The 26,245-nt window shown below is 46.6% G+C and overlaps 2 long non-coding RNA genes across 5 annotated transcripts in view; one reads left to right on the forward strand and one right to left on the reverse strand.

Moving 5' to 3' along the window:
• The window catches only part of LOC147999882 (uncharacterized), a 50,408-nt gene extending 30,968 nt beyond the window's left edge, over window positions 1-19,440 (reverse strand). The window contains exons 1-2 of one of the 2 annotated variants that reach the window (XR_015642661.1): window positions 18,730-19,440; window positions 18,435-18,601 (exon numbers count right to left, since the gene is read on the reverse strand). This is a non-coding gene — a long non-coding RNA (uncharacterized LOC147999882). The remainder of the gene's footprint in view (window positions 1-18,434; window positions 18,602-18,729) is intronic. The other variant, XR_015642660.1, reaches the window with a different exon arrangement.
• The window catches only part of LOC120098188 (uncharacterized), a 49,204-nt gene continuing 23,721 nt past the window's right edge, over window positions 763-26,245 (forward strand). The window contains exon 1 of one of the 3 annotated variants that reach the window (XR_015642659.1): window positions 763-890. This is a non-coding gene — a long non-coding RNA (uncharacterized LOC120098188). The remainder of the gene's footprint in view (window positions 891-26,245) is intronic. The other 2 variants (XR_015642657.1, XR_015642658.1) reach the window with 2 other exon arrangements.

Raw genomic sequence — 26,245 nt, forward strand, 5'->3', positions numbered from 1 at the left:
GAGCAGGTGTGCACTCGTGCTAGAACTAGAGCTCAACACTCTACCTTTCTCTTTGGCTTACTCTCAAGTGTTTAAAATGGGACACACTCAAATCCTATAGGCCAAGGAATCCCCCTCAGTCACTTGTCTGAGGTGCAACCTCTGGTCAACTAAGCTACTGTCATCACCTCCGTGTTTAAAGAGGGACAGTGATGCTTAGAGGGTCTGACTGGCTCACCCAGCTCCTAGTGAAGGCAAGAGAAGGAGCCCAGGCCTCTGTCTTATGCCACAGGGATGAGCTGAAGGACAGCCATTGCTCTTTACTTGGCCTCAGCCGGCACCTAGGGCTTTTCCTTGCCAGCCTCAGAACCTATCCTTGGGGAGGCCCATCCACCGTGGCTTGTTTTATGCACTGGGTGTTGTGGAAAGTTGCGTGCATTTCTCCTTTACAACTTGCACTTTGCTCACAAAGTGAGAAAGAACTGCTGGAAGGCTTCTCTAAGTGTCCCAGCATTCTCTGTGGGGACAAGAAAGCCCACGCTTTCATCATGAGCACATGTGTGCTGTAGAGTCAGTAAGCAAGGCAGAGCACAAAGTAGCATGAGAGCAGGAAAGTACTCTTGCCAGAGGAGACTTCCCTGGCAGAGGGAGTGTGGGCCTTGGAACCAGCTCTCCCATCATCACCCCACTCCAACTTTGGCCTGGTGACTCTCCCTCCCTCTCTGCGGAGCAAAAGGGCGGTAGCTATTGCTTTCTAGATTCTGGTTATCACAGCGTTCCCTTGCATATTCATGTGAACAAAATGACCTCAGCCACAGGGAAGTAGGGCTCTGCCTGGGAAAATTTGCATGGACCAGAAATCAAAGCCTTCAGCCACACAGAAAGAAGAATTTGGGAGTGGAGACTCTAAGGTATCATTGTGGGGAGAGAGGGGGACAGTGTTGGGAGCTGAGAGATATGCTAAGCACCCTTGTGTGGACACACCCTGTTGGGTTGCCTGAGCTGGGCTTGTAGAAAGCTGTGCACATGGGTGTCTGTGCACGTGGGTGTCTGAGGGAATTAGCTGTGCATGTGGGTGTCTGTGCACGTGGGCACGGCAGGCACCCAGTACCCACCACAGACTCCAGGTATAAACTTATGGGGTCTGTGGGCTCACTTGTGGCTGGCTATTTAGTTTTAATGCCTAAAACCAATTTTAAATAAAATGAAGTCGTCCCCCTAAATATTCTATATGGGGTTTTCTGTTTTTTAGAGGGACATTTTCAGGACTAGTTTCACACAGGTTTAGCCGAAAGGGAAATTAAACTCTACATTTAAATGGAGATTACGCACAAAGGAATCCATTAGTTTCAATATTTCTCAGCAGGAGGGCTCAGAGTTATTTAAATAAGTTTAGATATTAAACCTAAAGTAGCCATTAAAGCAACGTGGATTTGTTTGCCTATTTTTTTCCCCAGAAATCTTTTCTTTCCAGCTGACTGAAAAAATCTATTGCTTAACCAATGGAGGGTATTTTAATGTATTAAAAAAAAATCCAGGGACTTTTTAATATAGCACTTCCTTTGAATTTTTAAGTACCATATCACTGTATAGTTATTATAGCCTGGGTCACCTTTTGGACAGATTAAACTGCAGGATTTCCCCTTCCCCACCCCCACCCTCTGCAGACCAAGGCTAATATAAACACCGACATTAAACCATATTGGCTATGGAAGAGTCTTTGATTGTCATTGAGATTATTTTAAAAGTTATTTAGGTCCCCCTGTTACATCTCTGCAAACCACTGAGAAAATGTTGTACTAGGATTTCTCTCTGCGACGTTTCTTTGGGGATTCATAAATATTGATTGTACCGTAAAAAATTGATGGAATCTTGAAACAGACTGCAGTTGAGGCAGCTGGGGAATTTACTCAATTTTTCTCAATCGCTGCAGTCTATAAAAAGAGGAGATTTTGCAAATTGTTTCTCACCTTGTCTTTTTAGTATTTAATAGCTCTCAATTCTATAGCCTCCCGAACCACGCGCCGGGCATGTTTTCTATCAAGACAGAATCAGGTCTCTTCAATGAGAATTAAAAGGTGAGAGCACCGTGAACGGTTAATCGCCAACCTCCTTGGTGCTCTCTCTCTCTCTCCTAGCCCTCTTCCCACCTCCTCAGTTGTCAGTGTCCTGCTGTTATGGGATGATTGATCTACCTACTCCTGCCTCCCGGGTGCCCATTCAATGCCCAGGGTTCCAAAGGAAGAAAGGTGAAAGAGCTAAGGGAGGTCAGGCCTACTGAGTCAGACGTGTCCCCACCCCTTTGGTCTGTGGGATGCAGTCCCCTTCCCTTTGCTCCTAAACTACATCACTGACTCTATCCTCACCATGCTTCTTAGAACGATCATTTTTTGCACACACGTCTCCTCACCATCCCACACAGTTTCAGATGCATTGCCTGTGTAAGCGGGACTTGGATTTGAAGGAAGGGGCCATACGCCAAAGAAAGCAGATGACTTCTAGAAGCTGGAGAGGATGCAGGGGAAAAGGCAAAGGAACAGTTTGTTTCTCTGGCACTCCCAGAGGAAGCCCAGCCCTGTCAGCGCATTGACCTCATCCAAGGGAGATCCTGTTGGACCGCTGACCTCGAGAACGTTGTCATATACTAGTGTTTGTACAACGATAGCTAAGTTTGTGGACGTCGTAGTTAATCACCCCCAAAGTGATCGCCCTTAACCGTGCTTGCAAAGTCCACTTTACTTATTCCACTCTATTCCCGGGTTCCAGGGGTTAGGGTCTATGTCCTTGTACACATAGAAATGGGTTCAGTGATTCTCCCGGGAGGCTAAGGGATGGTCAATAAGTCATGGGTAGCATCTGAGTGTGCCAGGAACACTCATCTCTGATGGAATTCAATCTGGAAAACAGTCTTCACTGGGCATGACATTAAGGGTCACTGCCTGAGATAGGAGGGTGGGAGCGTCCTCGGACCTTTGAGATTTGCTTGCTACTTAGGTGTTTTTTTGTTTTTGTTTTTTAATGAACTTTGTTGGTTTTTTTATTTTTTAGGAGAGAAAGTTAAGGTTCTTAAAGAAATTCACATTACAAAGTTAAGACCAGGTCCTCTCTTCAGCTAGTGTATATATATATAATATATATAATATATCATATATATCATATATACATACACACATATATATTATACATATATGCATTCATATATACATACACACATATCATACATATATATATACATACACACATATGTATGTGTGTGTGTATGTATGTCTGTATATGAATGAGAGAGGAGGAGGAGGAGGAAGAGGAGAACCGTGAACAGTATTTTTATAAAGAAACCTTGAAAATATTGCTTTTTTTTTAAGTTAATGTATGAATAGTCTGTCTGACTGTATACCTGAATGCCAGAAGAGGGCATCAGATCCCATTATAGATGGCTATGAGTGACCATATGGCTTCTGGGATTTGAACTCAGGACCTCTGGACCAGGAGACAGTGCTCTTAACCACTGAGCCATCTCCCCAGCTTCATCTTTAAAGTTCAGCTTTCACTTTTGGAACAAAAGGTCTCTGTCTTCCAAAACTGAGTTGTCTTGTCCTGCTGTGACCCTGGCAGTACAGGTCCTGGGCCTCTTGACAGTGCTGTAGTTACTCTCTGTCACCTGCTATCGGCTGGTCAGGGGCTTGACTGCCCTTTAGGAGCTTAGAGTTTCTTGGTTAATTGGGAGGTTATGTCATAGGAGTGAGTGCCAACCCCACAAAGGAGCCTGTGACCAGGACTAGTGGTCTTTGGTCCTGAATTGGGTGGGTTCTGACTGGGTCGCCAACAATTGGAACCCACCCAATTGTTGATGGCCCCTGATGGTGGTCAAGTTTGTAGGAGAAATATTGGTCAACGGGCAGAGATAAATTAGGTTTGGAAGGATCTGCCAGGCAGGGAGAAGGGACAGCAAGCAAGAAGCAGACCAGAAACACACAGACGCCTGCTGCAGGGGTACAAGGCAGGGCTGCAAGTTCCTGATTTTTCCAAACTAGTAGCCTCTAGATCTGGCCCATCTCTTCATTCAACCCTCTCCCTGTCCCCAGCCTGCCTGTGACCTTCATTCTCTTGTTAATGCATCTTGAGGTCATTCCAAGACTCATGTTGACTGAGCTCCAGAGAAAGGTGACTGGAACAGAAGGCAGGATGCAGTCCTGGCCTGGGACACCCACTGGGGAGCCAAGAGATGCCATCCCAACATCCCAGGCACCAGGAAGCCAAGGCCTTATGCCATCCACATGTGCAGCAGACACAGCAGCACAGGGAGCCCTGTGTGTGAGGAGAGGAACATGAAGCCCCCACATCACCATCCTAACGCCATCCTGGCCTGCCCTTTCTCCAGTCTCCAGCACAGTCTCTGGTACATCCTCTCCTCAATCCTGCTGGCTGCACGAGTCAGCTCGCCCCTCAAAATTCACTCCAGTTCGTTCCTCAGCACACGTCATGCCTCCAAAGGAACCATTTCTCTACTGCCCTGGTTCTTCTAGCTCTTGGCAGGAGAGCTGGTCTGCTTCCTACTGCTTGTGTCCCAGCCAGGAGCAGTAAACCCCTTTGGCCTTTGCTTTTGAAGGATATATTTGTTGTAAGAATTCAGTGTTGGCAGCTGTTTCTTCCAGGACGTTGAATGTGTTATTCTGTGTCTCCAGGCGTCCATTATTTCTGCGAGCGAGTTGGCAATAAGTCTTCCCGCCACTGTTAGAGGCAATATTTCTGGTTTTCCTTCCCTGCTTTAAAGATGTTCTGGGCCCTGGTGTCTACCATGGAGCTAATTTTGTCACTGTGTCCCACATGGGTTCCATGTTCTTTTCTGCTTCTCTATCTTCCTGTCTCTCCCAATCAATCTTCAGGCCTATGCTGTCCCACTCACCCTGCTCCAGCCTCCATCTTCCCGGGTGTAAACTCCTTCCTCCTTCAAGCCCCCGTGAGCTTCCTAACATCAACTCTGACTGTGTCAGGCATCCACTTAAAGAGTGGGCTTCCTCCCAGGTGTGGTGCTGCAGGCCTTTGATCCCAGCATCTTTGAGGCAGAGGCAGGAGGATCTCTGTGAGTTCATGGTTAGCCTGAGTTTCAGGGCACCCAAGGTTGCAGAGTTAAGACCCTGTCTCAAAAATTAATAAAAAAAAGCTTTATCTCTAGCCACATACGGCGTGCATACTTTTATTCCAGGAGGCAGAGGGAGGAGGATCTCTGTGAGTTCAAGACCAGCTAGGTTTATACGATGAGAGCCTGTCTCAAAGAATATGAATGCATTTCCCATGTGCCAGGGAGTTCATTTCAATATGTAACGTAGAGCTAGCTTTAGTCCATCTTATGTTGCTATAACAAAAACACCCAAGACTGAAGACCTTGTAAAGAAAAGAGATATATTCAGACAATTGCTCTGTATGTTCAAAAGCATGATTTTTAGACCTGTTTGGCTTTGGGGAGACTCTCCTGGCAGATAACATCATAGCATGAGGGTGTGCAGGAGCGATCCCACGGAAAGAGGGGAGGCCAGGGGGTGAGCTGCCAAACCCACGTGGCAACAACCCATCCTCATCAGAACCAACATGGTTCTGCCAAAATGACATCGATCCTTTCTGAGAACTGAGCCCCTAGTATCTAATCACCTTGCCTGAGGACACACCAATTCAAGGTTCCTCTGCATCACCATTGCCACGGCACAAGGACCAGGCATTGAGCAGCATGTGAACTTTAGAGAAGTTTAGTATATACATATATTGTATTTATTCGATATATACATATGTTGTTGAATATATGCATATATAATTCAAATATAGACATATAATCTATGTTACATATTATTTTTATTTTACACCTGCATGTGTGTGTATCACGTGTATACCTGGTGTCCACAGAGGCTAGAACACGCCAGATCCCCTCGAACTGGAGTGATAAAGGTTTCGAGCTATTCTTCTTTCACCTGCTCATACGTCTCCTCTCTGAGAAGCCTTATATCCTCTCTTTTGCCTGTTGCTCCCATGTGCTCCCATAATGCCCTTTGCCTGTCTGTCATTACACTGAGCACAGATAATCCTGCAAATGTCCATCTTCTTCTCCATATCACAAGTTTTCTGGAGCTACTGTCTTATTCATCCCCATTACTTCTGTGCCAGTGCCTTGTCTGGGATATATAGAAGATACTCAGTACGTATTTAAATGTTGATAGGCTAACATGTAAATTAAATTTGTATAAAACTTTTTTAATTTCACATTTTTATAGGAGTCAATAATATTAGTCTTATTAGCAAGCAAGCAGACAAACAAACAGACTGAATACCTTCTCTCCCAGGATTCCCTCCTTCCGCTCACACTCATTCATCTGCCCGTGGGTCCTTACCACAAAACCTAGTCCCTGAGAAAATGTAGCCTCTTATTGTCTCTAATCATAACACAGAGAATAAAAAAAAAAATCAATGGGCCAGTTGTTCTCTGCAACATTTTTCCATCAGTTCAGTTCAATAATATATTCTTATTGATCAATGACATGGAAATTGGCCATTACAAAAGACTGTTTTGATTAAATATTGTCCTGTTGGTTCTGACTGGCAGAGCCTGAGACCTTGAAGCCTCTGCCTCAGTAGAGGGCCCTGGGAGGGGTCTGCATTCTAGTCATAGTCACAAGAAGAGGGCAGTTATTAGGAATAGGCGTTGAGGAGAATCAGGCTGGTCACACAAAGACAGTCAGAGAAAGGTTGGGATGTTGCGTGTGGCTCACACGGAAGTCAAACCACCGGAAACTCAGCACTGCAAATGGCTAACGAGCTCTGCTGGCTAGCTGCAGGACCCTGGACGTAACTATCCTACAGAGTCGGCAGCACACAGTCTAGCTGAGAATGTACGTGCTGGAAGGGAAGAGCTGTGGCCCAGAGGCTCGGGGGGAGACACCAACCACATCAAGAAATGAGCCAGGAAGGAAAGAGATGGAGAAAGGCCCCAAACCTAGAGTAGGAGGCCAAGTTGCAATTGAGGTGGGACTGGGCATGGGGTAGTGCTGAGGCCTTCGAATCAGACGAATGGGCGATGCACTGGACTCCACTTACCTGGTTGCCAACGTGCAGGATAGGCCATGAGACCGAAGCACAAGGAGGGGGATTGGACACCAAGGCTCAGGATGTAGGTAATGATTGGATATCAGAGGGCGGTGGGTGTTGTGTGGTTATTAAGGTCTGTGGGCTGTTTCCCAGGAAGCCCCGGGAAGGAGAGAGAGGCAGGTGGGATGATCAGGAAGGTCACAGGAAGGTCAGACCCGAAGTTGGAGAGAGAGAGAGAGAGAGAGAGAGAGAGAGAGAGAGAGAGAGAGAGAGAGAGAGAGAGCGCGAGCGCAATAGCAATGGACAAACCAGGCCTTGCTTCCTCTCTGAGGGAGACAGCTTCGTCTAGAGCATCTAGCCTACCTCTGGAGAGGCAGGGGCCACCCCGTATGGTTTCTGAAGATCCTTCCAGCTGTCACCTACAGCAGATGGCATTTGGGTGGGCAGGTTGCATTACTACTACCGGACACCCTATCCCAGCCTCCTCGAGCCTGTGACTGATCCTGTCCTCACTTCTGACACCTTCCTGGCTCAGGCTGGCCGAGGGGCCTCCAGCTGCTCTACAGCCTGGGATCAGGAGCTCAAACCCTTGGGGGGATATCTCTTGCTTCCGAACCGCGTAGGGATGCGGCTTCTTCACCGCATCTTCGTTGGAGCCCTCCCACGCATCTGACCAATTTGCTAGTCCCTGGCCTCCGTTGGAAAAGCCTCCAGTTCGTTTTTTTTTTTTTTTTTTTTTTTTGTGCTACGACGCTCAGCTGCGCCTTCTTAATGTAGTCTTAAAGTTATATTAAATAAACAATGGGTATAAAATCAAATTAATTATTGGACACTCCATGCTATTTAATTTTAAGGCTCCCTTTCTGCCTGTATTTCTTCCGAGGACAACGAGGCGTAGAGTGCCAGGCAGCTGGACTGGTCTCCGTGAGCCCCTCGGTGAAGGCTGGGGAAGGGAAGGGGTGGGAGAAATTAAGAAAACCGTCGTGCTGGTGAGCAGAACCACGCTCTTTATTATGGGGAAATGGTATTCGATCCAATTCCTTCAGATCGCCCAATTATCTGGACAGCCAAGTGGGAGGAAGACAGATTAATTGTTGAGGAAAAAGTCCAATGACTTGTGCAGTGTTCAGCCTCAAGAGGCCCTGGGCTGTAGAAAATTCCTTACCTGAACAGGTGAAACCTGGCCTTTTCACCTCCGCCCTCTCCAACCTGCTCACAAGCTCTCCGATGTGTTTTTTTCTGGATAGTTTTCTCTGCTGGAGTCATGCTGGGCAGACGCCATTTTCTGGCTTTCCAGGCCAACTTGGATCCGGTTGCTATACTGCCAATGGGACCCTCGGCCCTCATCTTCACCGTACCATCTCATCTGTGATCTCAAGCTCGCTTAATTAGTTTTGTATTGTCCCTTTAAACCGCAGTGCTTCTCTCTTTTGCCAATGGCCCATGCTCTTGGCCCTCAGTATACAAGGCCTTAGATGTAATGCAGATGTTCTAGTTTCTAGGAGTGGAAGGAGAGGGGAAAAATGGCTAGCAATTAGAAAGAAGACAAGGTCTTTTCTCAGACGCTCACAACCTTCTTCCTGGTTTTCTATAGGAGTGGAGAGGCACATTCCTCTGGAATCTGCTGGTTGGGAGCCTAGGCGGTCCGCCATTTCTAGCAGGTTCTCATGTATACCCTGGCTTCTTGGACCCTCTTGTCTTCCTGGCATGGCCCCTTATGAGCATGATTCTGTCTTCCTTCTTCAAGGCTTTAAGCTCCTGTACCAGAAACTGCATTTTATTGTTCGACTGAAGGCCTCTCCTACCAAACACATACACAACCTGGGCGTGGTTTTCTGTACAAGGTGCCCTCCTCCCCCGACACCTTTGGAGAAGCCTCTTTCCCACTCATTCAAATCCTCCCCTCATCAAAGGCCCCATTTAGGCCTTTACGTTTTACTTCTTCATACATCTTCAGTGTTTACTTGGATAGACAGCGACTTCTCAGAGTGTTGGCGTCGATGACTCCTAATCTAGGGTGACCAGTGGTTCCCAGTTTGAACACTGGAAGTTTCCACAGCCAGGTACAGGAGAAGTCAGTATGCCAAATGCAACTCTTCTTCTGCTGTGCTCCCTGAATGCGAGGTCACTGTATGTCACCTCTTCAGCAGCACAGCATGTGATACATAGCTGGTTCTCAGGCTAGGAGGGTTTGTTGATCAAGTAGATTTAATCGTGTACTCCCCAAAGGTGCCGAAACCCCAACTCCAGTACCAACGAATACAGCTTTATTTGGAAATGTTTTTTCGCATGGGATCAAGTTTCAGGCTGGTCCTTAAGGAACACCTTATCTTGTGAGTCGTTTCTTTATGAGAAGGAGAAATTTGGATTCAGAGAGACACAACCCAGAGGGCAGATGAAGGAAGAGTCAAGAGAGAAGAGGACATGTTGCAAGCGAAAGGATACCCAAAGTTGCAAGAACCTGGGAGGAAGCCTGGCACACACCCTTCCCTGGAGCCTTCTGAGGGACCGTGGCCCTGTCAGGCAGCACCTCGATTTGGAATCTCAGACCTCAGGGTTGTGAGATAATAACTTTTTATGGCTTAGGCCATCCAGTATTTTGTTATGGAATCCTTGGGAAACAAATTCACTAGCGTTCAAGGAAACGAATCAGTTGCACTCTCCACCCCGCCCTTTTGCCTCCTTATGGGTCTGAATCTGCTCTGTGGGGCTCAAAGCCATCACCCCGCAGGTGGCTGACCATTCACTCAGTCAGAGGGATGATCTCGCACTAATGATTAAAATGTCTAGTAAAATCATGTTTAAATACTGCTAATCTTTCCCCTTCCGCAGCCTAGGGAGCTCTGATGGTCTGGTAGGTGATCAGTTTCTCCACTTGCCTCCTTTCCCTCCTCCACACTCCTCTGGCTTGTGCGGTTTTCCAATCCTTATAAGGAACAGTGGAAGGAGGCATCCTCCTTGCCCCAGACCAAAGTAAGGAGGCGTTGTTTTCACCTGTCTGGAAAACTCGTGGTTCCGACTCGTTCTGCAGGCCGAGGCTCTTTGGTGTTATTCTGGAAGGTCGCTGGAGAGCCTGTTCTGCTCTTCCGCCCTCCCTAGATATGCATTTCACATCCTTGCTCCCCACTCTGCTCACTTCACCCCTTCACAGTCTCCTTGGGCAGAATTGAGAAAGATCTCAGGCCTCCCCCCACACCGCCCACATTGACTCATACTTCCCCCAAGAGTACAGAAGCTCCAGAGTGGTAAGGGGACCTCACCTCCATTTCTCCTGGGAGAGACCAGTCTCTTGTCTTAAGGTGTCTCTAGCACGTGCCACCCAGTGTGTCCCGGGTGTGGCATGCTCAGAGCCCTTCTCCCTAGACCCACCGTAAAGAACACACCTCCTGCCTGTCCCATGGTGTAGGACTCACCAAGTAGTTTCAGTTCTTCATGTCCAAGGCAGACCCCGTGTGGTATCTAAGCTGACTGGTCTGCGCTTTACTTCTAAATGTTCAGTTGTGGCCTCCTAGAGGAGCCAAGGGCTGGATGTACAGAAACTATGAGCTGTGTTCAATTAGCCGAGAGCATTTCCTGTTCCGCAAAGTCTCCCTGAGTGAGAGCCTGTGAGGAGACCCAGGGGGCAGGTGAGATGTGCTAGCAACTACTTCTGGGCAAACGGGAGCATCAAGAAGACGTCTATATTCTGAGTAAATAAGTATGCTTGGGTCCAAACTGAGACGGTGAGGGCAGAATAACCCCAGGAACCAGAGCTTTGTCATTTGTCACCATGTGAACTTTTTATATTGAAACTTACCTTGAGTGCAAGAGAAAGGACAAAAAGAACAAAGGAAAGAAAAGAAAAAGAAGCCAGGATGTGTCTGTAGGACTGAAACTTGCTTTGACAGTGCCCTTCCAGAAAGGAGCTTTCACCGCTCCCTCGTCTTCAAGTGGAGAAATAAAAGCTCAGGAAGAGTCAGGGCACTTTCCAAAATCGTTTGGTAACTAATCCATGAAAAATCTAGGAGGGGACCCTGGGCCCTGGGACTGGGTGTGTGCTCATCCCTCACTTGTCCTCTGCTCCTGAGTGTGCCTCTGCCTGGCGTGGACGTGCCTTCGAAGCTCCTGAATCTGGCCAACCCTCTCCTCTCTGGGTGGAGTGAATGCCCTTGGACCAGCCCGCAGAGGACCTGAGTCATCTCCCACTTCCTGGCCCCCACACCCAAAACTTATTAAACAGCCGCCTGCCACCTCCACCTTAATAAATAAGAATCTCTTTTCGGCTTCTTTGTCTTCTTCACCTCGGGGTCCACCTCCTGTAACCACACTGTCAATTACACCCTCGTGTCTAGCAAGGCCAGAGCTAATGAAAAGCAATAGAGAATTCACCGCCTTTTAATGAGAGAAACATGGCTTTTTACAGAGAACAATTTATTGGGCCAATTCCCCCTGTCCATCACCCAAGGGAGTTGCTGCCTGTTTGTACCCCGCGCTTGTTACGCGTCAGGCACCGCGTAAACCTGCCAGCCAAGCACCGGGGCGAAGTCTCTGACTCAATTTACAAGGTGACATGTCTAATCTCCTTCCTCGCATCAGTAAGCGATCTTGGCAATGATATGCATAGAAATTAATTACTCCACCTCTTGCCCAGCCCCCGCTCCTCCTGAGCAGCCAGAAGTTGAGGTGTCCTCCCAGGTCAGAGACTGAGCTACCTGTTCACTGACCTTTTTCTTCCCCGGCTGTTTGTTTTCTTCCCTGGAGGGAGTAAGCAAGAGAACTGGAGGACCTTGAAGGACCGACCATGATGGCACGGAAGAGAGCAGCTTGCACTCCTAACTCCTTAGCTCTCTTGAAGATCAAGGGCAAACATTGGTCCATTACCCTTTCTGGGGAGGGAGGGGGTCTAGGGATACAGGAAGAGCACCCAAGGCTAAGCCTCGTCTTTCAACAACTTTCTCTGTCACCTCCAAAGGAGAGCTTTGCACACTGTGATTACGTTGATGGTCACAAGAGCAGAGCTCTGCTCTGCAACCCTTTCCAGCCTGCTCAGGATGATAATTAGGTTATCTATATAATATATATATATATATATATATGTATATGTATATATATGTGTATGTATATGTATATATATGTGTATGTATATGTATATATACACACGCAATTACTAAGCATTTGCATACTCTATTTAAAGTTCCATACTTGGATAAATAACTATGTCACTTAATTAAATTATCATAACAAAACCTGGATTACAAACAACTATTGTCATTTCGTAAAGTTGAGATTCTGAAGGGATCTAGCTAGTTCAGGCCATTCTGTAAGAGAAAGTGACAGACTTTTGTTTACACGTTCAATTTACTGGTCTATATTTTACAAAAACCAAAACCATGCACATGTAAGGGCACGGTGTGTGCTATGTTTTGACAGGTAAATACCTCTATCTAAGTACTTGAAGACAAGACATGGATCTTATCTATGGGTCCTAAAGATTTCCCGTCTCCACTCAGTCATTTCCTGCTCTACCCTCGGAAGAAAAGATCTCCATATTTACAACCAGTTATATTTTCATCTCAGCGTTTCACAAAAGGTAAATGTGTAGGCATCTTCTTGTCTGTGCCCTTACAAGTATCAGTTGTTTGTCTCTTCCGACTGATGGATACTTGCTTATCCACATACGTGTTGAGAGCCTTTTAGGCTTTTCTCAGTTTTAGGCAACTTTGGAAATAATTAGTTGTATAACATATAAAGGGTTATTGGTGGACATATGTGTCTTTCTGATATATTTCTCAATGTATGGTCACGTTCTGTACAAACAGACCATTTCTTATTTATTTCTAAACTGGAAGCTTTCTATTTCTTTTTCTTGCCTTATTGCAACAGCTAAGATCTCTGAATATGATGTGGCCTAGGGTGATAAGAAACAAATCATTATGATGTTTCTAATGTTAGGAAAAAAGACTGTAGTGTTTAGTGCCCTGCCCACTCTAAAGGCTTCCTAGTTTCCCTTCAGTTTTTCTGGTTTGCTGAGAACTGTTTGAAAAATCACAATGGGGTGTTGAGTTTTGTCAAGTGTATTTTCCATGTATGCACGCCGTTTATTTCACTGGGTTGATTGACTTTTGACTGGGAAGTCAACATCATGTTTCCAATATGACATCACCTGGTACACGTTTCCATTTTCACACACATCACAGTTGATGGATGTGACTTACTAAGACACATTTTGTAATTTTGTGGTTAAAATCAAAGAAAGTTTTTTTTTCCTTGCAATATATTTGGTTTTGGTGATGGGGTAAGCATTTGGTTTCGGTGATGGGGTAAGCATTTGGTTTTGGTGATGGGGTAAGCATTTGGTTTTGGTGATGGGGTAAGCATTTGGTTTTGGTGATGGGGTAAGCATTTGGTTTTGGTGATGGGGTAAGCATTTGGTCTTCACAAATGGTTTGGCAAATATGGTTCATTCCCATCCTCTCAAAGGCTTTGTGGGGAGACTAGTGTTATTTGTTCTTGGTATTTCCTTTGTGAGAAAGCTGTGTTGGATTTCAAGGTATTAATTAATTTCATGTGAGACCCTTTTGTGTTTCTAATCTAAGTTGTAATGTACTGACATTTATCAATGTCCATTTAATGTCCCCTTATCACTCAGTTGGTATGTATAACATTGGAGGCAGGATTTTAGCACACTTCTGCTGGGGCCGGCAGTTACGGACTCTTCCTGCTCTCCAGCCTTACTTCTGTTGTAAAACATGGCTTATGATGTACGGAAGGGGAGAGTATGAAGCCCTTAGCAAGAAATGCCCAGCAGCCATACAGGGAAGAATTAGGTTTGCTGGAAAGATGCGCATGTGCAGATTCATGGGACTGGGGTAGAAGAGACTGGAGAGCTGCCCTGAGGAACGAAGGAAAGGGGGGAACGTCTGGAAGTGTTGGGGGCACACCAAGACTTTACACACACCCACAGACACATACAGACACACAGACACACAGACACAGGCACACACCAACACACAGACACATACACACACATGCCCACAGACATTCACACAGACACACACAGACACACACAGACATACACAGACACACACAGACACATAGACACACACCAACACACAGACACACAGACACAGACACATACCAACACACAGATACACACACAGACACACACCAACACACAGATACACACACAGACACCCACAGACACACACAGACACACAGACACAGACACACACCAACACACAGATACACACTCAGACACATGCACACAGACATTCACACAGACACACACCCACACACACATACAAACATACAGAAACACACGCATGCACACAGACACATACAGACACACACAGACACACACCAACACACAGATACACACTCACACACACATACAAACACACAGAAATACATGCATGCACACAGACACATACAGACACACACAGACACACACCAACACACAGATACACACTCACACACATATACAAACACACAGAAATACACGCATGCACACAGACACATACAGACACACACAGACACACAGACACAGACACACACCAACACACACAGACACATACACACACATGCCCACAGACATTCACACAGACACACACCTACACACACATACGAACACACAGAAACACACACATGCACACAGACACATACAGGCACATACAGACAGACACATACACACAGATACACAGACACAGACACACACAGAGACACACACAGAAGTCATAAATATGCCTAATGATGGCTCTGTGAGTATTGAGCAGGCAGGGGAAGAAGCAGAAGGCTCTTCTGTGAACCCACACACAGCTTCCTGCCTGTGTCCACCCATGATATATATAGAGCCTGATAATCAGTTTCCCCTTTTCTTCCCCTGAAAACCTCTCACTTCTGCAACCCATGTTGACAGTGTGCACCCTCAACTTGGTGCAAAGGCATCCATTCTTGCTTACCCAGAGCCATCTTCTCCCTCTCTGTCAGGCTGGCAGAGTTCACTTCTACACAGCCTGACTTTCCTTGTTGCTGGGAGTGCCTTGTGCCCACTTTCAGTGTGAGCGTCTCCCCAGTCCCCAAGGGTGCCTGTAGCTGCAGCTGCTGAGTGCCACTCTGGCCTTAGCCCAGCACTGGTCACACAGGGTGGTCTGAGCTCCAGTAGCTTGAATTGTGCCAGGAGACCTAGCATGCAGTTTTCTTCTTTACAGGTTCATAGAAAAGATATTTTCCTTCTGTAGCTCTCTCCCAGTTACTGCACTTGATCTTAGTCAAAAGGCGAAGCGATAGATCCCTCCCAGTTAAGTACGTGTTTTCTTCTATTTTTTCTTTCTTTCTCACTAGGTTACTTACCAACTTACTGGCCTTTTTGTCTCTGGCACATCTGAATTGTGACACTGCTTTTCTGTTTGGGACCCATTACTAAAGGGGTCTCAGACACATGGTATGAGGTTATTGAACGCAAACTAGTAAGACTACAGGAAGTCTACCTGATAGCTGAGATTGTTACAGAGTAACTAACAGGAGGGTAGCAAACCCAGCAAGAGTACACTGTTCTAAGTGTACTTAGATAAACAACCTGGACAGGAAGGATTAGATACTGTGTAGCTTAAGACTGGTGAATTAGATATTTCTGGGATCTTCGTATTTTGGAATGCTCTGGCCATTGGTAACTGAAACCTCAGAGTGTAAAACCATGGACAGAGAACTACTGTACAGAGAAAACAACTGGAAAGATTGCTCTTGTCCCTGGTTGGACACTGCCTCATGAACTTTACCTTGGTTGTCTGAACACAGGAGCCTAGGGCACAGGACTGTTCTCTGTTCTCATGGGACCATGAGGGTACAAGACTGAGTTTGTACAGAATGGGATAGAGATCCCCCTTACTGGTAACACTGACTCTCAGAACCAGCCCAGGAACCGCATACCTGCAAGCTTACTGATACATTTTAAAGCCACTTTGGGGGTGGATATTATATTACCAGAGCCTTAGCAAATTAGGGCTGGCTCCTTTTAGAGGTGTCTCTTTCGCAAACTGCTTACAACATCAGGAAAGCAGGCGCTGTGATCGTAGAGTAGCAAGCAAGCTAGCTCAAAAAGTGCTTTCTGTTAATATAATTTTAAGATTATGTGTAAGACGAAAACTTGGGAACTGCTCTCCTAGGGAACTTTAGAACACACTGCAGGAATGTATCCCAGATTGTTACTATCCCAAGACCCCAGTGGGGAAACACACACTGCTTTCTGTGTAGTTTAAACCTAGGGCCTCGCGTCCCTCGCTAGACATACACCGTTGTAAGCTTCACCACTTGGCGGCAGTTGAACACTCTTTTTACTTTTTAAGTTTTGATCCTCCCAAGTTACCCAGGCTGGCCTTGTACTAACTCTGTTTCCAAGCCAGGCCTTGGACTGTGATCCCCCTGCCAGTGTCTGAAGTTACAGAGGCCAGGTACAGAGGTGAAGATTTCACAGACATATTTTTGATATTTTTAATTGCGTGTGTGAATGTGTGTGAATGTGAGTGTGTGTGAATGTGTGTGTGTGTGCGTGCATGAGTGAGTGTGTGTGTGTGTGTGTGTGTGTGTGTGTGTGTGTGTGTGCGTGTGCAGGTGCCCCCAGAGGTCAGACCCATTGGATCTCCAGGAGCTGGAGGTACAGATGTTTGTGAGCGTTTGACATACATGGGTACTGGGAACCAAACTTGGGTCCTCTGCAAGAGCAGGGCAAACTTCTAACTCATAAGTGATTTCTCCATCCCCAAGAAGTGAAAGCGCTAGAAACAGGGACTTTGTAAGACTGGGCATCTTGTAGCATCCCTTGGTCTGTTATTTAAGACATTTGTCAACCTATGTTAGCTGGCATAGCCCTTCAATTCAAAGGAGTCCTGGGAGTTGCTGTGAGGTGATGTCTTAGTTAGGGTTTTATTGCTTTATAGCCACCATGAATCACAGCAACTCTTAGAAAGGAAAACATTTAATTGGGGCTGACTTACAGTTCAGAGGTTTAGTCCATTATGTCAGTCATGACAGGGTCATGGCAGTCTGCAGACAGACGTGGAGCTGGAGGAGAAGCTGAGAGTTCTAAATCTGGATCAGCAAGCCAGCCCAGAGACACACTTCCTCTGGCAAGGCCACACCCACTCCAACAAAGCCACACCTCCAACAAAGCCAAACCTCCAACAATGCATCTGTGGGGACCCTTTTCATTCAAACCACCAGAGGAGATAAGAAAGAATGATATTCTCTTGCAAAAACAGCTTTTCTGGAGTGACAGAGAACTGAAGAGAGGAAAGGAGATGGGCGCGGCTTCACAAAGAAGGCCGTGTATCCCAAAGCCCGGGAGGGCAGAACTGTATTTATATGCATCAGGGAGATGCAGAGAATGAAAATAAAACCACAGTCTGATGAGAGCTCAGAGTATTCAAGATACTGTCCCAAACTAAGGAAGCCTGGTCAGATCAGCATTTGGGGAAGACAGTAAACCAGTCTAACTCAGAAACCTTGCTGGCCAGAAGATTCCTTGCCACTCCAGAGAAGGGTCTGGAAACATTGAGTAAAGATGAAGCTACCCTTAACTCACTGCCTCGGTCTATATCCAAGAAGCATTTGCAGATTCTGCGGGACGAGGAGGCATAGAAACGCCACAACAGCGAGCAGCTGCAACTGCTCTTGTTCCTCAGGAGAGCCCGATTACCCGGCCGATCACCGCACAGTACCAAATTGGGGAGAGCCTGCCCTTACTGCGTCCCGAGTGAAGGTGGAGAGTTACACAAGACGACGCTGAGAGCTTATGGAAATCTTTGTTTTAGGCCAGGTCTCCTTATCACACTCTGGCTTGGCAATCACTATGTAGCTCAGGCTGGCTCAGTTCCTGATCCTCCCTTCTGGCATTACCGGTGTGCACCGCTACGTGCAGTTTAGCATACAGCCATTTATAAAATTTTAGGAACCTGTAGCACTTGACAGCGGTTCTTTTGTGAGTATCTCTGCAGTACAAAGGCTTATGTGTACACCGGAAATGCACGATCAGGGTGCTCCCTGCCTTCTAGGGGGGAGGGCACTGAAAAGCAATATCCAGATGAACTGGTGGTGTTTTATCTCTCAAGCTGGGGTCACAGCATGCAGGTCTTCCTGATCTTTATACCTTCTTGTGTGTCTTAAAATTATCATTAACGTTGTTTTAAATGGAGTGGGAGACAGAGAAGCAAAGGGTGGACAGGAGGAGAAGGCCCAAGGGCTCCGTAGTAGAGAGGTCCGTGCAAAGGTAACGGCTTGGCATTGAAGACCCAGGTCTGAATCCCAGCTCTGAAGCCAGCTGACTATGTTGTGATTAGAAGGGCAAGTTAATTAACCTCTCAAAAGCCAGATTTTCCCAAGTGCCAAATAAAGATAATGACATTTACTCTTACCTGGATGTGGTCAGCTCAGGGCCTAAATGGAGCGTTAGGAGTACCTAGCATGATGTGCTTGGTTCCTCTTCTGGGAGACTACACATCCTGGCTTATCTGGATAGTACCAGTTTGTAACTTTAAATAAAATATCTTCCTTTAGAGGAGAACTGATGTCAACCTATACACTGAAAATATAATTCATTAAAAATCTAAACAATAAGGGCTGGAGACATGATGTATTAGTCAGGGTTCTCTAGAGTCCCAGAACTCATGGGTAGTCCCTATATAGTAAGGGGATTTGTTGATGACTTACGGTCTGTAGTCCAACTCCCCAACAATGGTCAGCAGCAGCTGTGAATGGAAGTCCAAGGGTCTAGCAGTGGCTCAGTCCCACAAGGCAGGCAGGTGAAGAAGAGAATCTACCTTCTTCCAATGTCCTTATGTAGGTCTCCAGCAGAAGGTGTGGCCCAGATTAAAGGTGTGTACCACCCTGCCTGGATCTAGGACTTGCTTTGTCCCAGGTGACATTGAACTCAGAGATCTCCTTGCCTTAGTCTCCTGGGATTCGTAGCCACTTTGCCTCAAGATCTCCATGCCAAGATCCAGGTCAGAAACTTGTATCTCCCAGCCCCAAGATCAGGATCACAGGTGAGCCTTCCAATTCTGGATGGTAGTTCATTTCAGATAGAGTCAGGCTGACAACCAGGAGTCACCATCACACATGATTCAGAGGACAGCAGTTCAGTTCGAAGCACTCACATTACGTGGCCTATAACTCTGGGGCCAGAAGATAGGACGCTCTTTAATGGCCTCTTCAGGCATCTGCACAAACATGGCATACATTCACCCAAAACTCGCACACACGTGAATAAAACAAAATCAATGTAAGCAGTCTAAACAAAGTTCCTCTGTAATTTAGCCAGCCCATTAATAGACAGATGCTTCTTGATCGTTTGCCGCTGGGCAGCTCTGTGGAGGGAGGTCACAGGTATGCGACCGTCCTTGCTTGGGGATGTTTACACACAAATCTTATTTTAGGAAACATAGAAGAGAATGTGTGGCAGGGTGTGGTCAGTTCAGTACTCCTTCAGTAGGAGTGGCTAAGGTGACAGGAAGTTCCAGTGAAGGAGGGGGAGATGGTGCAGACTGAGGAATTCTGGGGGTTTCAGGAGGTCTCAGGTGGCTCAAGGAACTAACCAAGGCCTGCTTTCCTATTTCTCTAAGTAGAAAAAGTCACCTCTAAGCTGAGCAAATGAAAATCTGAAAATTGGAGGTATCTACTGTGCCAGTGAGCTCCCCTGTACTGGAAGCTGCAAGTCACGTGACTGCTCTGGCCACAGAGGGAACTGAGAATCTTTGCTCAGAATTAGAGATGGTGAAGGTTCAAAGGTGTCTCTAAGTGTTAGCCAGAGCAGGCAGGCTGCAGGGATGCTCCTGCCCTGAAGCCATCAATAACCCCTTAACACTTCCTGACCGCACGTAAACCTCTGCCCCCTTCCAGGTGATCACCAAACCCACACCCAGGGCCATCCCTTCAAGTGATATTCAGTACCCAGCAGACAACTGGGTGTGATTACCTTGGGCTGATGATAAGTCTCCTCTCCCCTTCTGCTACACTCAGTATGTGCCGAGGGGCAGAGACTCATAGCTCAGGCTGGCTTATTTAATAAGTAAAGCCACATTCAACTTAAAGATTTGTTTATTTTGTTTAATGTATATGAATGTTTGGCCTGCATGTGTACCACAGGTATGCACTGTCTGAAGAGGCCACGAGAGAGTGTTGGATCCTGTAGAACTAGAGTTACAAACGTTTGGGAGCTTCCATACGGGTGCTGGGAACCGAACCCAGGTCCTCTGGAAGATCAGCCAGTGTTCTGAACCACTGAGTGCCAAGTTGTTACATTGAGGACAAAGGTCTCTCTATACTACAGGAGCAGTTGAGATACAGGCTTAATAACAATAATGATATCTATTTTTTTACTGAGTGTTTCCTGCACGCCAGGCGCTTAACAGGTACCTCACTGAATGCTTGCAAGTCCGAGAAGGTAACAGCTGTAATGAGGTAGGTAGTTAGAGAAACTGGCTGTACCCAGTACTATTTATAAATAATTGAGTGACACGATTTATCTAGGCGATGGGAAATGCTCACTCTGAATTGTTTCTTTACACGGAACTGAGATACTGCCCACCCAAACATGATTACCCTCCCACCGACTTGGTCTTATTGTAAAAGGAGGCTTTTTCATAATCAGAGGTGAGTCAAGAGGTCTAGGACACTCAGTATCTCGTAATCTCACAAGAGCAAGGAGTAAAGATCACATTTGGATCCCTAGAGGGTAGGGGACGAGTGAACACGACCACATATCCGTCCATCTATTCTTTCTTCTTTTCAATATTGCTTGATGACGGGTGGATTTTACGTGCCTGTGTGTATGTATACATACATGCATATAGCACGCATGAAGGCTAGAGGACAACTTTTGGGAGTTCTCTCCTTCCTTGTAGGTCCTGAGGCTTCGACTCAGGTTTCCACGTGAGGTGTAGCAGGAAGTGTCTTTACCTGTGGAGCTCTCACAGCAGCTGTATCCATTTGTCTTTTTGGCGTGCACTGACTACTTCCTTATCAAGGCCTGGGAACTGTGCCTTGTTAGTCAGCCAAGGACAGACCATCCCTGAGGTCCCGTGGATCTCCCGCATTGTGACTCCTTGTCAAAATTACCTCAGCACCCCCCCTCCCCCGAAGGGTATTGCCAACTGCATTCTTGAAGGAAGCTACAGTTTAAGGCTCACCTAACCGGAAAGAGGAGTCAGATCTGTTGATTAGCAGGCCACATTCAGGTGGAAGATTCTTAGGAAACAAAAGTTGGGCAGAGGAAGAAAAGCACTTTTTTTTTTTTAAATCAAAGATATTACCTCAGAATCAAGATGCCACCAGGTGGAGTGTGTAGCCTCAGCTGAGCATATGGTTGACATTCTTCCAGTGAGGTGGAGGGTTACTGAGGAGTTGATGCTCTGGTGGTACTCAGTCGCACATAGGTTTAGATGACTCTAGTCTCGACCACAGGATGTCCCTCGTCAGGAGACTGGGGGTCTATGGCAGTCTCTTAACACAGTACTATGAATGAAAAGCCCTGGAAAGAAGCCGTGTCTGCATCGAGTGATTGATGAAAACTGTAGCGATGTGGAGATGTTGGCACGTGGCAGGACGAGAAGCTAACTACCTTATCTTTTAGCTCTCTGAATAGCCACTCCTTGTTCATCTCTGTGTCAGAGCTAACTGACTGTGGCTAGTAAAAACCCTCTTGAAATCTGTCAATGTTGCAGATCCCTAGCTCAACACCAGTTCCAAAGCTGAGAACATCACCAGACAGCACCCAAAGCCTATACGAAATCTCCCCTCTCCCCCATCTTGCTGCAACCACCTCTCTGGTGCACCCACTGGTGTGTTTAAACTTGACGTAGGACTTATGGCTTTGTTCTGTGACACTCTAAAGCTTCATGAAACTTGTCCATGTTGAAATTTGGAATTTGGGGCACCCTAATCTTTGTCCCTGGGCTATGGCCTCTCAAAATGTCTCCAGAGTAAACAATATTGTATTCCTTTGGAAGTGAAAGCTGTGTTCTGGGGACACTTCTATTCTATTTCAGGATCTTTTTTTTTTTTTTCCGGAGCTGGGGACTGAACCCAGGGTCTTGTGCTTGCTAAGCAAGCGCTCTACCACTGAGCTAAATCCCCAACCCGACACTTCTATTCTAAAACACTCCACAACTACAATCTAAGGGATGTGGGGAGGGGGGGTTCTGTCCACGATTCTGTGACTGGTTACTCACCTATGCTGGAAACAGGCTGTGTGTTCTTCAGATGATAATTTCTAACTGGTAAAGACCTAGCATCTCATAATCACACCTCTTAGTGACAGTCTACCCATAGCTCAGCTCCCTGCTCCCCCAAAGACAATGGGAAAAGAAAATCTTCCTCATAGTCTTGCTTTGGGGGTCAAGACAAGCTGGCAATCTATGTCAGGCCTAGTCCCTGAGCCTGTTTTTGGTAATTTCAGTCTTGATCAGCAAATACAGGGGGCTCCTCAGAACTTGAAAGAGGAGCCCCGAGAAGCTGAATGTCAGTGGGAGAAGAAGCTGGCTCTGGCCACTTCCTCCTGACCAGGGGGCCTCTGCCTTAATTGCGTAACCATCACCCTGGTCTTTTTATTTGTGCTCCCAACAGACCCACTGTCGGAAAGGAGTTCTCTGACCCCCTGTCCACTGGAGCATCACATGTACATGATTCAATTAACCTTCGGGGTGGCCCGGGAAGTTTGTGCGATAGGAGAGCCATACCTTAATTGGCAGTCTGACACAGACAATAAAGTTTGATCAGATGAAGAGGCATCAGGGACGTCATTAGCATCCTCTTCTAAAGACCATGTGGTGTGTAGAGGTTGTTTTATTTTCTGCTGGAGAAAGAAGGGGAGAGGAAACAGAGTTCATGTTTCCTGCACTTCCTGCTGACTAAATGTCACATTTTTCCCAGACCTGGGGTTGTGATGTCTGAGGTTCCCAGTGTTGTTCTTACTGCTTTGCTATCTATCAGGCGATCACTTTTCTGTTATAAGATTGTCCTTTGCAGCTGGATGTGGAAGGGCAAAGCTAAAACCTCAGCACTTGGAAGGCTGAGGCAGGCAGATTGCTGGGATCATACAGCAAGTCCGAAGCCACTTTGATCTACATAGTGATAACCTGTCACAAAACAAAACCCTTGTATTTTGCAAGAGGCATTTTGGGGAGGGGTGATCCCTTGCCAAAAGTTCAAATGGGACCAATGAGCAGAGGAGAGAGGAGGTAAGATTGCTCACTGGAGGGAGGTTAGAGGAAGGAGTGTGCACTGGAGGGGGTTTTACAGGAAGGAGTGTGTGCACTAGAAAGGAGCTTATAGGAAGGTCTGGGTGTGTGTACTGGAGGGGAGGTTATAGGAAGATGGCCTGGGTGTGTTTGTTTAATTAATTAATAATTAAGAGAGAGAGAGAGAGAGAGAGAGAGAGAGAGAGAGAGAGAGAGTGAGTTGAGCATCCACACAGTCTGTGAGACACACTGTGATACACACATGGAGGTCAGAGGACAGCTTGAAGAAGCTGATTCTCTCTTTCACTATGTGCATTTTAAAGGATTTGAACTCAGATCTTCAGGCTTGGCAACAAATGCCTTTACTGGCCGAGTCATCTCATGGGCCCAGGACCTTGTTATTTAAACTGTTTCAAGAATAGAAGGTATAGGAATACATGCTAGGTCAGTCTCATCTGCCTTTAGATTTTAAAATCTTGACTCTTCTGGAAAGACCTCACCCAAGGAGGAGATGAGAGGAAGCATAGCAAGATGGGAGAGGAGTGGGGAAGGGGGGGAGAGTGGGGAGGGGAAGAAGTGGGGAGGGAGAGGAAGAGGGGAGGGAGAGGAAGTGGGGAGGGAGAGGAAGAGGGGAGGGGAGGAAGTGGGGAGGGAGAGGAAGTGAGGAGGGAGAGAGTGAGGAAGGAGAGGGAGTAGGGAGGGAGAGAGAGTGGGGAAGGAGAGGGAATGGGGAAGGAGAGGAATGGGGAGGAAGAGAGTGGGGAAGGAGAGGGAGTGGGGAGGGAGAGAGAGTGGGGAAGGAGAGGGAGTGGGGAGGAAGAGAGAGTGGGAAGGGGAGGAAGTGGGGAGGGAGAGGAAGTGAGGAGGGAGAGTGGGGAGGGGGAGGAAGAGGGGAGGGAGAGGAAATGGAGAGAGGGAGAGAGAGTGGGGAGGGGTGAAATATAATGCTCTCTATAAGTGGCAGCCAATATATCTCCCCAACTTTCCTAGTCATCTCAGGAGTGAGGTTAAGTTAAGCCATACTGCTCTCATGGCTTAACTTAACTCTTTGTGCCTTACCTTTTAACTCCAGAAGAGAGGTAGACGGTGTGCAGCACGTTGAGTCATGGGTGACAGAGCTGAAGTCCAGTGTTACCTGTCTTTCCTCTGTTCTGTTTGTGTTAAGTGCTTCAAGTCCAACCGCCTGTTATTAGTGAAATCTGCTCGACTAAGAGCGCCATCTTCCAAGTTCTCCACAAACGACAGAAAGTCTACGGAGTTAATGTGTGTATTAGCTAATGTGCTTTTCAAAAGCTTTCAGATGTGTAATGTGCTAAACACGAACAATTAATTATCCCTCACGCAAAGGCACTTGAAATCACGTAGAGCCAGACCGTGTAGGCGGGATCGCTGCAGCCACGTGGTAGATTCTTTTGGAGTCAACAAGTTGTCACAAATGCGGGACAAGTGCTTACTGCGAACAAAGGGGCAGAGGGGGGAAGTAAAATAAAATTTGTTCTTCCCAAGGAGGCAAAAGAGGCCAGAACCTATGAAAACTTGATGTATGTATAGTGCCCACACTAACAAACATAGGCAAGCACACTTCACACAGACACCCATACTCCAACATGCACACAAACAAGCACATGCACACGCATGCGTATGAATCCACGCATGCACACATACCCACACACAAACACACACTCACACATTAAGTATGGAGTCACCTCTTCTTTGGATACTAGGGCCACGTGCTGAAGTGCGTGCATACAGATTAGAGCATTCACAGACTAGAGTGGAAGATGGCCTTTCAACAAGTAATTACGCGGTAACGATGTCCTCCTCGGTTTTTAATGTTGACTGGGACACAACCTAAAGTCACCTGGGGAGAGAAGAACTGAAGAATAGCTTCAATCAGATCAGCCTGCAGCCATGTCTGTGAGAGGCTTTTAAATATTGGGACTTTCCAATTGTCTCCCTGTGACTGATTCTAGCTTAATTCTATTCTGTAAAACAGACCAAAACCAACCAATCAAACAAACAAACAACAAAAAACCCTGTATGTTTCAGACTTACTTTTCTTTCACATTTACTGAAGCTTCTTTCTTTATCCAAGCTATCACCAGTTTTGGTAAGGTTTCCTGTATGCATTCTGTTTTTTGTCTATTTTGCATCAGTGAGGTCAGGCAGGTCACTGGGGTGCCTCAGCTCTCCTAGGACTTCCTCTCATTTGTTCTGAGACTCCTCCAGGGGACTCTGTCCTGTCAATGCCGCGCAGAGGTTGCTCCCCCTCCCCCACCTTTAGTTTCTGTCTGCTTTGGCTGTGTTTATTTGGAAGCTCTGCTGTCTGGAGTGTACACCCAGGCTCATGCTCTTCTTTTCCTCGAGCTCACAGGGTCATGCTCTCGAGATCCCATGATGCTCTACTGTTTCTCTAGAGCCGGTCCTTGGTGATGATGGGCCAGGCCCTTTTCTTCTTTGTTTCTTATTGTTTCTTTTCGTAGACAGCCGTGAGTTGTCTCACTTTTAGAATAGCCAGTGTGGCGGTGTCTGCCTTTTTATCAGCATGGCAGGCCGATCACAGTTAGCTTCTTGTGGGCCACTGACTGTTCTCTGCACATTTGGCTATCACTCACTCCTTTCCCTCTCCACCTTCTCTGGTGTTACTTGAGGATTTTATAACCCTTGATTTCCACTCCTCTGTTGGCATTTTGACAGTCTCTCTTAGCGGTATTTTTAGCGGCTGTTTGGGCTGTTTGGTTTTAATCACAGTACGTGGGGCTCTCACTGTCTCTCATGGAGATCTGTGTTCGCCCAGGTCCTGGCTCCTTCTGCACTGCTGCTTTGCTCTGCTGTGTCCTACGATTGCCTTTGTCTCTGGTTTTCAGAAGTTTGGCTGATTTGATTTGTTTGGATGTAATTTTGTTGTCCCACAGGCCCTGAGGAGTCTTTCTCTCTCTCTCTCTCTCTCTCTCTCTCTCTCTCTCTCCTTGCTCTCTGTCTCTCTCTGT

This window comes from Rattus norvegicus, chromosome 18, assembly GCF_021556685.1.
Source record: "Rattus norvegicus strain SHRSP/BbbUtx chromosome 18, alternate assembly SHRSP_T2T, whole genome shotgun sequence".
Lineage (NCBI taxonomy): Eukaryota > Metazoa > Chordata > Mammalia > Rodentia > Muridae > Rattus > Rattus norvegicus.